Below are 11,255 nucleotides of genomic sequence, written 5' to 3'. Positions count from 1 at the left end.
GGGCTACATAGTGAATTCCTGGCTATTCCAGTCTACAGTGTGACACCCTGTGAGGGGTAGAAGGAAGTGGGGAAGAGGGAGGACACAGCTTCTGACCTAGAATGGTGACAGATTAAGAAGCAGTCATATAGGGCTATCATGACGAGCACTGCAGGGCAAAGTAAACAGCAGGAATTTCTTCTTGTTTGTCTGTTTTTCTACTTTTAAAAAATTATACTGGTGTATATAGTGTAAATATACTATATGTAGTGTATATTGATATGCATACAGTATATACTGAATATATATGGTATATGAATAGATAGATAGATAGATAGATAGATAGATAGATAGATAGATAGACAGACAGACAGATTCATTCTCCGTAAGAATTCCTTCCCCTGGCTTGCAGGCAGTGATCTTCTCTATCTATGTGGTCTTCTTTTGTGGTCCAGTGTCCTAACGCCCTCTTCTTGTAAGAATGTAAGAATGGCAGTCACGTTTTTGCCTTCTTACCTCTCTAATGACCTCATCTTCCAGTACAGTTACATGCAGAAGATCTAGGTTTACACACATGAATCTGAGGAATTTGGAGGACGCGGTAGAGCACCCGCAGGTCGCCTCAGCTGAGCGCAGTGCTGTCATCTGATGAGTCTGAAACTACACGGTGGGAAGAGAAGTGGCGGGTGGCACCATTGCCTTCACCTTCATCTTAGTGTAAAGTTGAGCGTTCTCGGGCCTAACAGGTCCTGTTGCTCTCCATAAACCGTCCAGATTACACAATTTCCGGTGTCTGTTCATGAAGCTCTTTTATACACTCTGAATTTATGTCTAAGATCTATTTGGGTGGGTCTGTTGAGTGCACAAGGTGAACTCCTGACCTGGAAACATTGTAAGGTAGTGAGCAGAACAGGCAGGGTCTGAGTGTACACAGTGGCTCCCCTCCTTTAACGCCCCGCTGAAGCCCTTGTACTTGTAGTGGCCTTTTATCCTTGCTTTCGGTCGAACAAAACCAACTATAATTGATGCATCGGATTTCTATATTCTAGAGCTCACGGTTGAAACTCCACGATAAATTTGTGACAGCATCAACCACTATAAGGCACAAACAGAAAAAGTTATTTTCAAATAATACATGAGCATCAGCCCCTTTCAAGTGGGACCACGTGGCCTAATGGATAAGGCGTCTGACTTCGGATCAGAAGATTGAGGGTTCGAATCCCTTCGTGGTTGGCCCCTAACATTTATTTTTTGACCGTAGGTCATCTGACAACTGCTTCCTGATGTAACAGCAGTACTGGATACGCACAGAGAAGACACACACACACACACACAGTCTGTAGTAGCAGAGCAAAACTCTGGAAGACTTCTCCAAACTCAGAAACTAAAGTAGCCATTACAGTCAAACGATATGAAGCAACTAGGGCCAGATGCGCCTTAGAAAAGCAGCCACCACTCCTGTAAACCTAATTACTCTACAGAAGCAGGAGCATCAACACAAGTTTAAAGATCACATTGTCTACTCAGGGGGTTCAGCAAGGACTACGAAATGAGACCTGGTCTCGGAGGGAGCTAAAGAAGAAAAGGAAGGGGAGAGAAAAAAGATGGATATTAAAAAACAAACAAACAAACAAAAAAACTTAACAAAACATTACTAGATACCCGTAAAGAATTGTTACATTGTCTTCAATTGGACCAGGCACAGTGGCTGTATCAATATATGTCCGTGTGATACATGTTTACATATTTAATCAACTGTCCTCATATTCACTGAATGTTATTCAGTAAGAATTTTAAAAAGTAGGGGAAACTAAATGTTGACTATGATCCTATTTTCATTTTCGTTATGTATTGAAAACATAGTAATAAAAGTTTTGCTGAGTGTGGTAGCCCACGCCTGCAATCCCAGCCGTCAGACTGAGGATGGAAGATTCCAAATGGGAGGCCTGCATGGGCTACAAAGCGAACCCCTGACTCAATTGTTTTTCCTGTTTGAATTTAAAAAGGAAAAGGGGCGGCGGTGCGGGGAGAGAAGGGAAGGGAAGGGAAGGGAAGGGAAGGAAAAAGGGAAGGGAAGGAAAAAGGGAAGGGAAGGAAAAAGGGAAGGGAAGGAAAAAGGGAAGGGAAGGAAAAAGGGAAGGGAAGGAAAAAGGGAAGGGAGGAAAAAGGAAAGGAAAAAAAGCTACTCACAAAAAAGAGCCCTAAGGATGAACACAATGGCTGTAAACAGAGCAAGGATCGCGGTGAAAAAACAAGCGTTTGCGGCATGAGCAAGGGTGGCTTCGTGTTTTCTCATCTGCCAAGCGGTCTGTAAAGGTCACAGCCTCTTGAGCTATTCCCTGGCAGCTCTAGAAGGAGACGCCATCAGATGTGTGCTGTCCCTCCAAGCTGAAAGAGCTGCCACTAAAATTAGCATTTTAAAATTCCATCGAAATATTTTACAGGCAAGACTATCTTTTCTTTATCTGGTTGTACATATTTTAACACCAGAAAGAATACTTCTGAGTGAAGTTAGAAAAAAAGTTCCGATGGTCAAATCCTTTCCATCGTGAGGCGATCCCCTCTCATAGAAGGAAGAACAGCATGGTAGACGTAATCCACCTTCCACAACGTCTCCAGTGTGATTTCTCATTGTCTTTCAAAAAGCAACGTCTCATCTAGGCAGAGCTTTCTCTCACTGTTTTCGTTTAGAACACGCCATTGTCCCCAGCTTGGCTCCGTCCTACACAGCGTTCAGATCAGAGTGTAAGTATAATTCATTCTACGAATATTTATCAAGCTCCCCAAGCAAAATTCAGAGTTTCACAACAACAAAATTCAAATCAAATGTGGACTTGGCAGCTGACTTCATGCACCTGCACCTTGGGTTCTGCAGTAACCGCAGGGAAAACGTAAGACCTCAGTGGCTGGGACCTAGCTCATGTTCCTCAGCTACTGTAACACTCAGCACGCTTCATTTTAATCACTTCTGTACATGTTTATACTTTAAAAGTTTTGAACTGTGGCCGGCTTTTTTTTTTTTTTTTTTTTTTTTTTTTCATTTCTAACTCCTTTGTGACAGAGCATCCCTATGTAGCTTGGGCTAACCTCTAACTATGTAGCCAAGTCTAGTCCCCGACTCAGTTGCCCTCTTGCTTTAGCCTCCCAAGAGGCTGGAATTACAGGTACACACCACCACACCTTGGAGTTAGAAAGTCTTGCTTTGGAGACAAGCAAAAAAGAAATGACTAGATCACCTAAATATTCTGAAGCCTAGGAGAGAGGGATGGGGGATGGTGGTTTTTAATCCAACGTGAAAACATGAACGGTGATTTCTGAGCCTTGGAAGAAACACAGAAGACCTTGAGTTCTCCACGAATGCATATGCAGGCATACGGACAGTTCTGTGGCCACGGTACTGAAGTTTCAGAAAAGTGAAGTTTGTGGGGTTCTGTCCTGTCCTTGGGAATGGTCTTCGTATTTCTAAACTATGGCCTGCAAAATATCAGATACTTCCTTCTATGAAAGAAGATCCCTCAGAATGAAAAGGTTTTGACCATCAAAAAATTTTCTAACTTCACTCAGAAATATTTTAATGGTGTAAAAATATCTACAGCTAGACAAATAAACAAAAGATAGTCGCCTGTAAAACATTTTGATGGAATTTTAAAATGCTAATTTTAATGGCAGCTAATGTTTATTTAAAATATTGCAAGTACGGGACTAACTGGTTGTGCATGTGAATCTCTGAATAACACGTCTCCTCTGTCCGACCCAAAATGTGTGATGACATTTAATGTTTCTGAAACGCTTGAGGATAAATATCATCACAAGTTTAGGCTTATGATCAGTACCTAGAACGTACTACTGATATATTTTCTAAAGAATCAAACAATTTTCTTCAATTTCCCACTTACATGTATGGATTTATTTCAAGCTTTGTTTTTAAAGCGTTTGAATATCAACTATGATGTTTATTGGTTGTCAAGATTGGCATTAAGTTTAGAAGCAATTGAAGTCTGGCGTCATCTCTGATAGGATCAGCTTCTGAGTCCACCTTCTACTTACTATTCGGAGGAGGGGGAAAGGAGGGAGGGAGATATCAGGGTTTTTAAAAATCTCATTGGGAGAAATCTATCTCCTCTTTGCCAGAGGAATGAAATTGTGTTCTAACTCTGGCCTTGGGTAGAAACATGGCATTCTAATTTTGGCTAAAGTTTAGAACATTCTTAGTCATCACTTTGCTAGGAGAATCCTCCAGCCGCCCTCCCATCCCCCACGACCAAAAAAGCTCATTATCCTGAGGATTTGTTAAAGACCTTGGGAAAAATAATTATCGCCTTAGTGGGATAATGTACTTACATGCTCTAGGAGTAGGATCTTTAGGATAATGTTTTCTGTTGCATTTTCTAAGCTCTAACTCAAAAAGGATAAATTCTCATCTTCCCCTTTTCTCTTTCTGTTTTTTTTTTTTTTCTTTCCCCAAGTCTCACTGTACATTCCTGGCTTGACCTGAACTTTCTACCTAGACCTGCCTGTCTCTGCTGGCCAAGGGGGTGGGGGTGGGGGTGGGGGTGGGGGTGGGAATCTCAAGTGGGTGGAAGATTGAATTAAACTCATATACTACCGTATTTTTTTCTATAATTATTGGCCACAGATCAGAATTCCAAACCTGTTTGAAATTGATACTAACAGATTCTGTTTCCTCTGAATCTTCTCTATCTTCTTCACAGCTGCTTGTCAACTCCGGCAGTTTATTCTGATTTCTGGGACACTAATTAAAAGGGCATGGTTATTTTCTTCCTAGTATCAATTTCTTCCTCTTTAAATATCAGTCAAGATTTATAAGCTTTCTTGCTGTCTTTTATGTTGTTAGGTAAACTATAACAAATGGTTCTTGAGCTTCCGAGTCTTTTGATAGAAAATTTTTTTAAGGTCAGGATTCTGTTATGGAACTTGCTGCAGTAGGAATAGGCTGGTTAACCCAAGAGGCCTGCCGGTCTCCTGGGTGCTGGGATTATACGTGTGAACCACCACACCCTACTACATTCTAAGACCAAGAATCAAAGGTAGTTTAATCTTTGTTACACCTTCAAAATATTAAACCAGAAAGGTAGTCAATATGTGATATACGTTAAGATGTAGAATAGTGAATATTGAACAGTTGCTATGGCACTTGTAGTCGTGGCCGAGTGGTTAAGGCGATGGATTAGAAATCCATTGGGGTCTCCCCGCGCAGGTTCGAATCCTGCCGACTACGATCGTGGGCTTTTGTAGTTTCTAGCTCTAATTCAAAGTACAGCCTGGAGATTTTATAAATGACATCAACTCAATGAGTTCTCCATTACTCTGGAATACATAAGACTTTGGTATTCATTTAAAATAAAAAAAGAGTGGGTATCTCACCAAGTTCCTGTTCCGTGTTTCACAAGTGGTTTGTTAAATGTTCTTTTCTCATAAAGAAATTGAACAAAAGTAAATTAATTTAAAGACATCAGTAGAACGTATAGTTTTACTTTTAGTTTTTCACCTCTTTTGAAATGAAATAAATATTTCCCAAGTGTAACCTTAGAATTTCACCATAATACTTTTTCTATAAGCACTCAAACCTATAGGCGGGCCAGTGGCGCAATGGATAACGCGTCTGACTACGGATCAGAAGATTCCAGGTTCGACTCCTGGCTGGCTCGGAAATTATTTTATTTTGAGAATTTTCTTCTGTATTGAACTTCTATATATTAATTCTTTTTATACATAGTCACCTAATTGTTTTAGAAATTTTATCTTACACAAAATAAATATATGCTTTAATTTAACTTTGCCACTCTTCTTTCAAACATATTGGTTGTTTTTTCTCAAAGCACGTCACTCACGACCTGCAGCAGCTGACCGTGACTCACACTACTCTCTTTAAGGACGTTCCTTAACATCAAGGCTACAATATCTACAGAAAATAAGTATCCTCTGCACTATCTTCTGAACGACTCTCTACCCTTTGCCAAACTCCTTTTATTGTTACTATTACTATTTTTTATATACACAAGAAATGCACTCCGATTAGAAAGACTCATGTTCCTAGCTAGAATGAGACTCAAAAGGGGAATCGTAGCAGAGGATGGTTTCGATCCATCGACCTCTGGGTTATGGGCCCAGCACGCTTCCGCTGCGCCACTCTGCTTCTGTGAAAGGTTGTTCTTAATTACCTTTTAGTATTTTTTTGCTCCCACCCCTAACCTTTTTAAATTTTCTTTTTCTAATGGCCTGTAATCCTTCCGAAATCTCTGTGGATCAAGAGCACTACAACTATTGCAAATAGAAAAAAAGGGTCCGTAAAGATAGATGGCTCAGTAATTAAGATTACTGGTTGCTTTTGCATAAATCCCGAGTACAATTCCCTGTATCCCATGGTGGCTCACAACCATCTATAATATACCCCCAGCTCAACATCTTTTGATTCCCTGGGCACACGTTGCATATACATACATACATGAAGATACACATGCACATACACAGAAAATAAATCTTAAAATTAAAAAAGGGGGGGACAGTAGCGAGTTCTGAAGGCGCACTCCTTTAATTCTTAGGCCTCGAGATGCTCAGGTGGAAGCCAGCCTGGTCTACAGAGGGAGTTCCCAGGACAGCCAGGGCTACACACAGAAACCCTGCCTCAAAACAAAACCCCAAAACAATTGGCTGTGCGCGGTACCTCGTCTATATCATCCGCTGACAGATCAAATTCCTGATTTGAAAAGTCGTCAGTACGAAGAGTAAAACCCAGATAGTAGCCACATTGCCGGAGCCGCATTGTCGTGTGTTGTTAAGTCTCCTTACCTTACAATAATACATTTCTGTTTCCTAAGCCCAGTTGTAACCTGCAAACTAAGTTTTCAACCTAGACTCAACCTCACGATGTGTGTCCACCCTTTTTTGCCTTTCTAAATTGCGGTTTGCCAAATATGACTGCCCTTTTTCCTTATGAAAATGTGCGTTCTCAGATACCTTGACGACTCCCCTCTACATGAAGTAGTCTTGCACTTATTTTTCCTGTTTTCTTTCTAACAGCCAGCTATCCCGACAGCTGTTCTATCACACTTATCTATCCATCCGCAGCCTTGAACCTTGAGCACCCCCACTCCCTCCCTCCCTCCTCCCCTCCCTCCCCCCCCACCCCGTTCAAGGGATTACAGCCAATTGTCTCGACAGCTGTTTTCTATAAACCCTAACCCCTTCTGCAAAAAAAAGCACCTCAAAAGCCAGTGAGAGGCTGCTGTCTGAAATCCCGACTTAGGGTTGAGGCAGCCGTCTGGCCAGTCTAAGTAAAGCTTCCTTAGACAGACGTGGAAATGTTTCCCCCACCCCCTCAGGTCTAACAAACGTATTTGAAAGTCTTCTGAAGAAATAAACGTGCTGGTGCTCTGGCGGATCTGGTGCCTCTTAGTAAGTACTGGCACATTTGTGCACTTTGGTGTTTTAAATATAGAGATTTATTTAAGTCCGTGGAGTGGGGGGAAGGGGCACGGAATCTGTAGCTCACACGTGTCAGTGCTTCGTTCCCAGGATTTGGCGGCTTAATTGCGTCCAGGTCCCCTGCCTTTAGAAATAACTCCATTCGAGTGTTTGCGGAGATGGAGAAATCGGTGACCCTGTAACGCTGTGGTGCGGAAAAGCTAACTTGAGGCAGGAATCTCATAAGCCCAGGTCACACAATCCAACTGGTGTGCTAGACGTTCCAAGTATAGAATAGAATCTGGGACTAAATCCGACAAAGAGTGGGCAGGGAAATTCAGAATGCTTGTATTAAGTTACTAAGTAATTTGTGGATACCTGCCTGGGTTCTCCTTACTTTTAACTACAATAATTCGGTATCCTAAAGGAAAGAACTGCAATTCTTTCAAGAATGTTAATCAAGTATAAAATACTGACCCCGACGTGATTTGAACACGCAACCTTCTGATCTGGAGTCAGACGCGCTACCGTTGCGCCACGAGGTCACCTAAGGCAGTTCATTTAATTGCTGTCTAACCAAATCTATGTAATTAGCTTCGGCTCTTCAGTGCTGCAATGATTAGTGATCTCCACAGGTCCTTTTCTTCGTGTTTTTTTTTCCTTTGTTCCTTTCTTTTGTTTCTGTCCTAAGGACGCTAACAAAGGTGGGCTCTGAACTCTGTACTGAAGAACTGAAGATTGTTCCTTGTCTGACGTTATCAGATTCTAACTACCTTCCAGATCACATCCCTATACCAAAACCGGGTACAGCAATTATGCATGCCTAAATCAGGAGAGGATTCCTGACCGGATTGTCAAAGGACCTGCCTAGGAAAGCTCCAGAAGTCGAGGATTTTTGTCCTCCAGATCTGAAAAAAATGGTGAGTGAACCACTTGATACTGTGAACAGAAGGCCACTGCTATAAAACCTTTTCCGAAATGAAAATTAAATTTCACTTATCAAGTTAAAGAAGGGGAAGGGGAGGAAAGGAGAGGGGGGGTATCTAGCTATATTTCCATGTTATAATGAACTTGCTCATTCATTGGAGTAGTGGAAAGGAGTTGGAGAGTCAGGGATAAACAAGTTTCCCACTGTCATCAAACCAAAGAGTAAAGTGGCAGTCTGTTGTCACATTGACATTGTGTTGTCATTGTGAGCTCACTCTCCAGACATTTCCCATGCAGGAGCAGGCTGACAAATGTTTAGCAGCTACTGTTGGGCAAAAACCCCACGATGCTGGTGAAGTGCTTGCTAATTTCCAAGGGGCAAATCCTCTCACCGCAGACATACACATATTGACACAGCCCCACTGCCCTGTGGCCTCTTTCCTACAGCTGTGCTGTTTGCCCACGGCATTTCTCCCGATTAGCTTCAGCTGTCAACCTGACACACCCACCTCAAAGTTGAGGGAGGTTCAATTAGGGAATTCCTTTGACTAGCTTGGCCAGCGTATAAGTCTAAGAAGCATTTCCTTAATGGGTGTTCAACATGTTCAACCTGGGCAGTGCCTCCTCTGGGCATATGATGGTCCTGGGTTGTCTGAGAAATGAGGTTGAGAAAACCATGAAGAGCCAGCCAGTAAGCAGTTTGTTTCTACAAAACTTCTGTTCTCTTTCCTGACTCCACATCCTGCCCAGATTTCTCTTCATGATGAATTACAACGCTGTAAGCTGAAATAAACCCCTGTGCACTCAAGTTACCTTTGGCTGTGATGTTTGTCACAGCGACAGAAAGGCAAACTACAACAATGTGAATATCTCTTCTAATAAACCTCTTACCCAAAAGGGCACTCTGCCTCAAGTGTCCCCTTGCATCCCATACCAAAGCACATTCATTATAAAGTCTCTTATGTCAGCCCATGTTGAGTTGGAAAGATATTTGCACAGCTAACTCCTATGAGCCAGTACAAGTAGCCACACACACCATCGACGTCTGTTCTTGACTTCAGCATCAATAAAATGTTCTTAGGCACTGTGGTGTTTTGAACAAGCTATGTCCCCCACAGGCTTGGGTATTATAATATTTGGTTCCCAGTTGATGACATTCGTTGGGGAGGTGGTACATCTGCTCTGGAAGACGTGTGAGAAAGCGTGTTGCTGAGGATGGGCTTGCCCTATGTGCAGTTTTCTCTCTGTTCTGTGTTTACATTTAAAGATGTGATGTCTCAGCTTCCTGTTGTAGCTGCCTGATGTCATGCTGTTCTCACCATTACGGACTCTGATCCCCTTAAACTATAAGCCAAAAAAACCTCCTTCTTCTGTAAGTAGCTTTAGCAGCAACAGAAAAATAAAGAGAATGGGTACTGAATGTCAAGTGTATTTCTCTGGACATTCGAAAGCCATCGTACAATTGCGTCAAGTCTTCCCTGTAAGTCTGTGAGGTCAATTGAAACATGAATTGGTCACAAACAGCTAAACACTGGGGCAACTGAACTTACTTCTTTCTAATCCGAACAATTAGTAATGAAAGCCATTATGTTCTCTGTACTGGACAAATGGAGATAAAACATCCCATAATCATGTCTATGACAGGGAAAGGGGAGAGAAGAGAGTTCACAACCACAAATAAGAAATCACTTCCCCCAAGGACTAGAACACCAACCACTGAGCACTCATTGAGAGGCCCATGGCTCCAGCTGCATGTGTACTGGAGAGTATCAGTGTCTGGCGTCAATGTGAGAAGAGACCTTTGGTCCAGGAAGGGCATGTTCTCCCAATGTAGGGGAAGCCAAGGTACTGAAGTGGAGATGGTCACTGGGAGCTAGTGCACCTTCTGGAGGACAAGTAGAGGGGGAGGGAGTAAGGGATCAGAGTGGGCCAAAGGGGTAAATACAGAGAGTATCTAAGAAAGAAAGAAAGAAAGAAAGAAAGAAAGAAAGAAAGAAAGAAAGAAAGAAAGAAAGAAAGAAAGAAAGAAAGAAAGGAAGGAAGGAAGGAAGGAAGGAAGGAAGAAAGAAAGAAAGACAGGAAAGAAAGAAAGGAAAGAAAGAAAGAAAGAAAGAAAGAAAGAAAGAAATCACGCCCTTCCCAGCATCACCGGCACTGTGCCTCCTTTCCACCAACACCTCTAGGTCCACTTCATCTTCCTAAAAGCAGTTTCAGGGCTGTCCAGGCATGCTTTGCCTTGCTTCCTGACCAACAGCTGTCCCAAGAGTCTGATTCCCTTCCACCCTCTGGATAACTGGATAACACTAGCCTTCTTTGACCTCTGATGTATTTTTAGAGGTCTTTGGTGAATGTTCTTTAGCAAACAAGAGCAAGCTGTCCCTGGTAGAGCAGAAGAAGTAAGTGTTAAGCTAAAAAGGCCTGAGAGAACTGGTTCGAGGAAAGATTTCACACAAAAGATCACTTTAAAAAAAAAAGAAGAAGCAGGTGGCCTGAGCTAAATTTGAAAGACATTGTCCAAGGAAGGAAAACTAGCTGGCTGTCAGGATGGGGGACACACAAGGGAGTACCACACAGATGGGTAGCAATGAAGGTAACACTGTCTCCGAAAGCACCTCTGAGGATACGAAGAAGTCTTTGGGCCCAAGAGCTGTCCTGGCTTCTGCCTTCCTCCCACCTGCTCACTGTTCCAGGCCTACCAGGAAGCCAAGGATAAAGGAGCCCAGGGGAGAAACGCTTTATGCTGTAGAGTAGAACAAGAGAAGGAAAACAACTTGATTCACGCGATAACCCCATTTAACATTAGCAGGTTGAAATCTGTTAGATGGTAGTTTTAAATAATCTCCAATACTAGAGTCTGCCTTTAGGACAACTGTTTCCAGTATGCCATTATAATGAGAAGACTGTTAAACAGATTTATTAGGAGA

The sequence above is a fragment of the Micromys minutus genome (genome assembly GCF_963924665.1).
Source record: "Micromys minutus genome assembly, chromosome: 6".
Classification (NCBI taxonomy): Eukaryota; Metazoa; Chordata; class Mammalia; order Rodentia; family Muridae; genus Micromys; species Micromys minutus.
Note: the sequence above shows the minus strand (reverse complement) of the source record.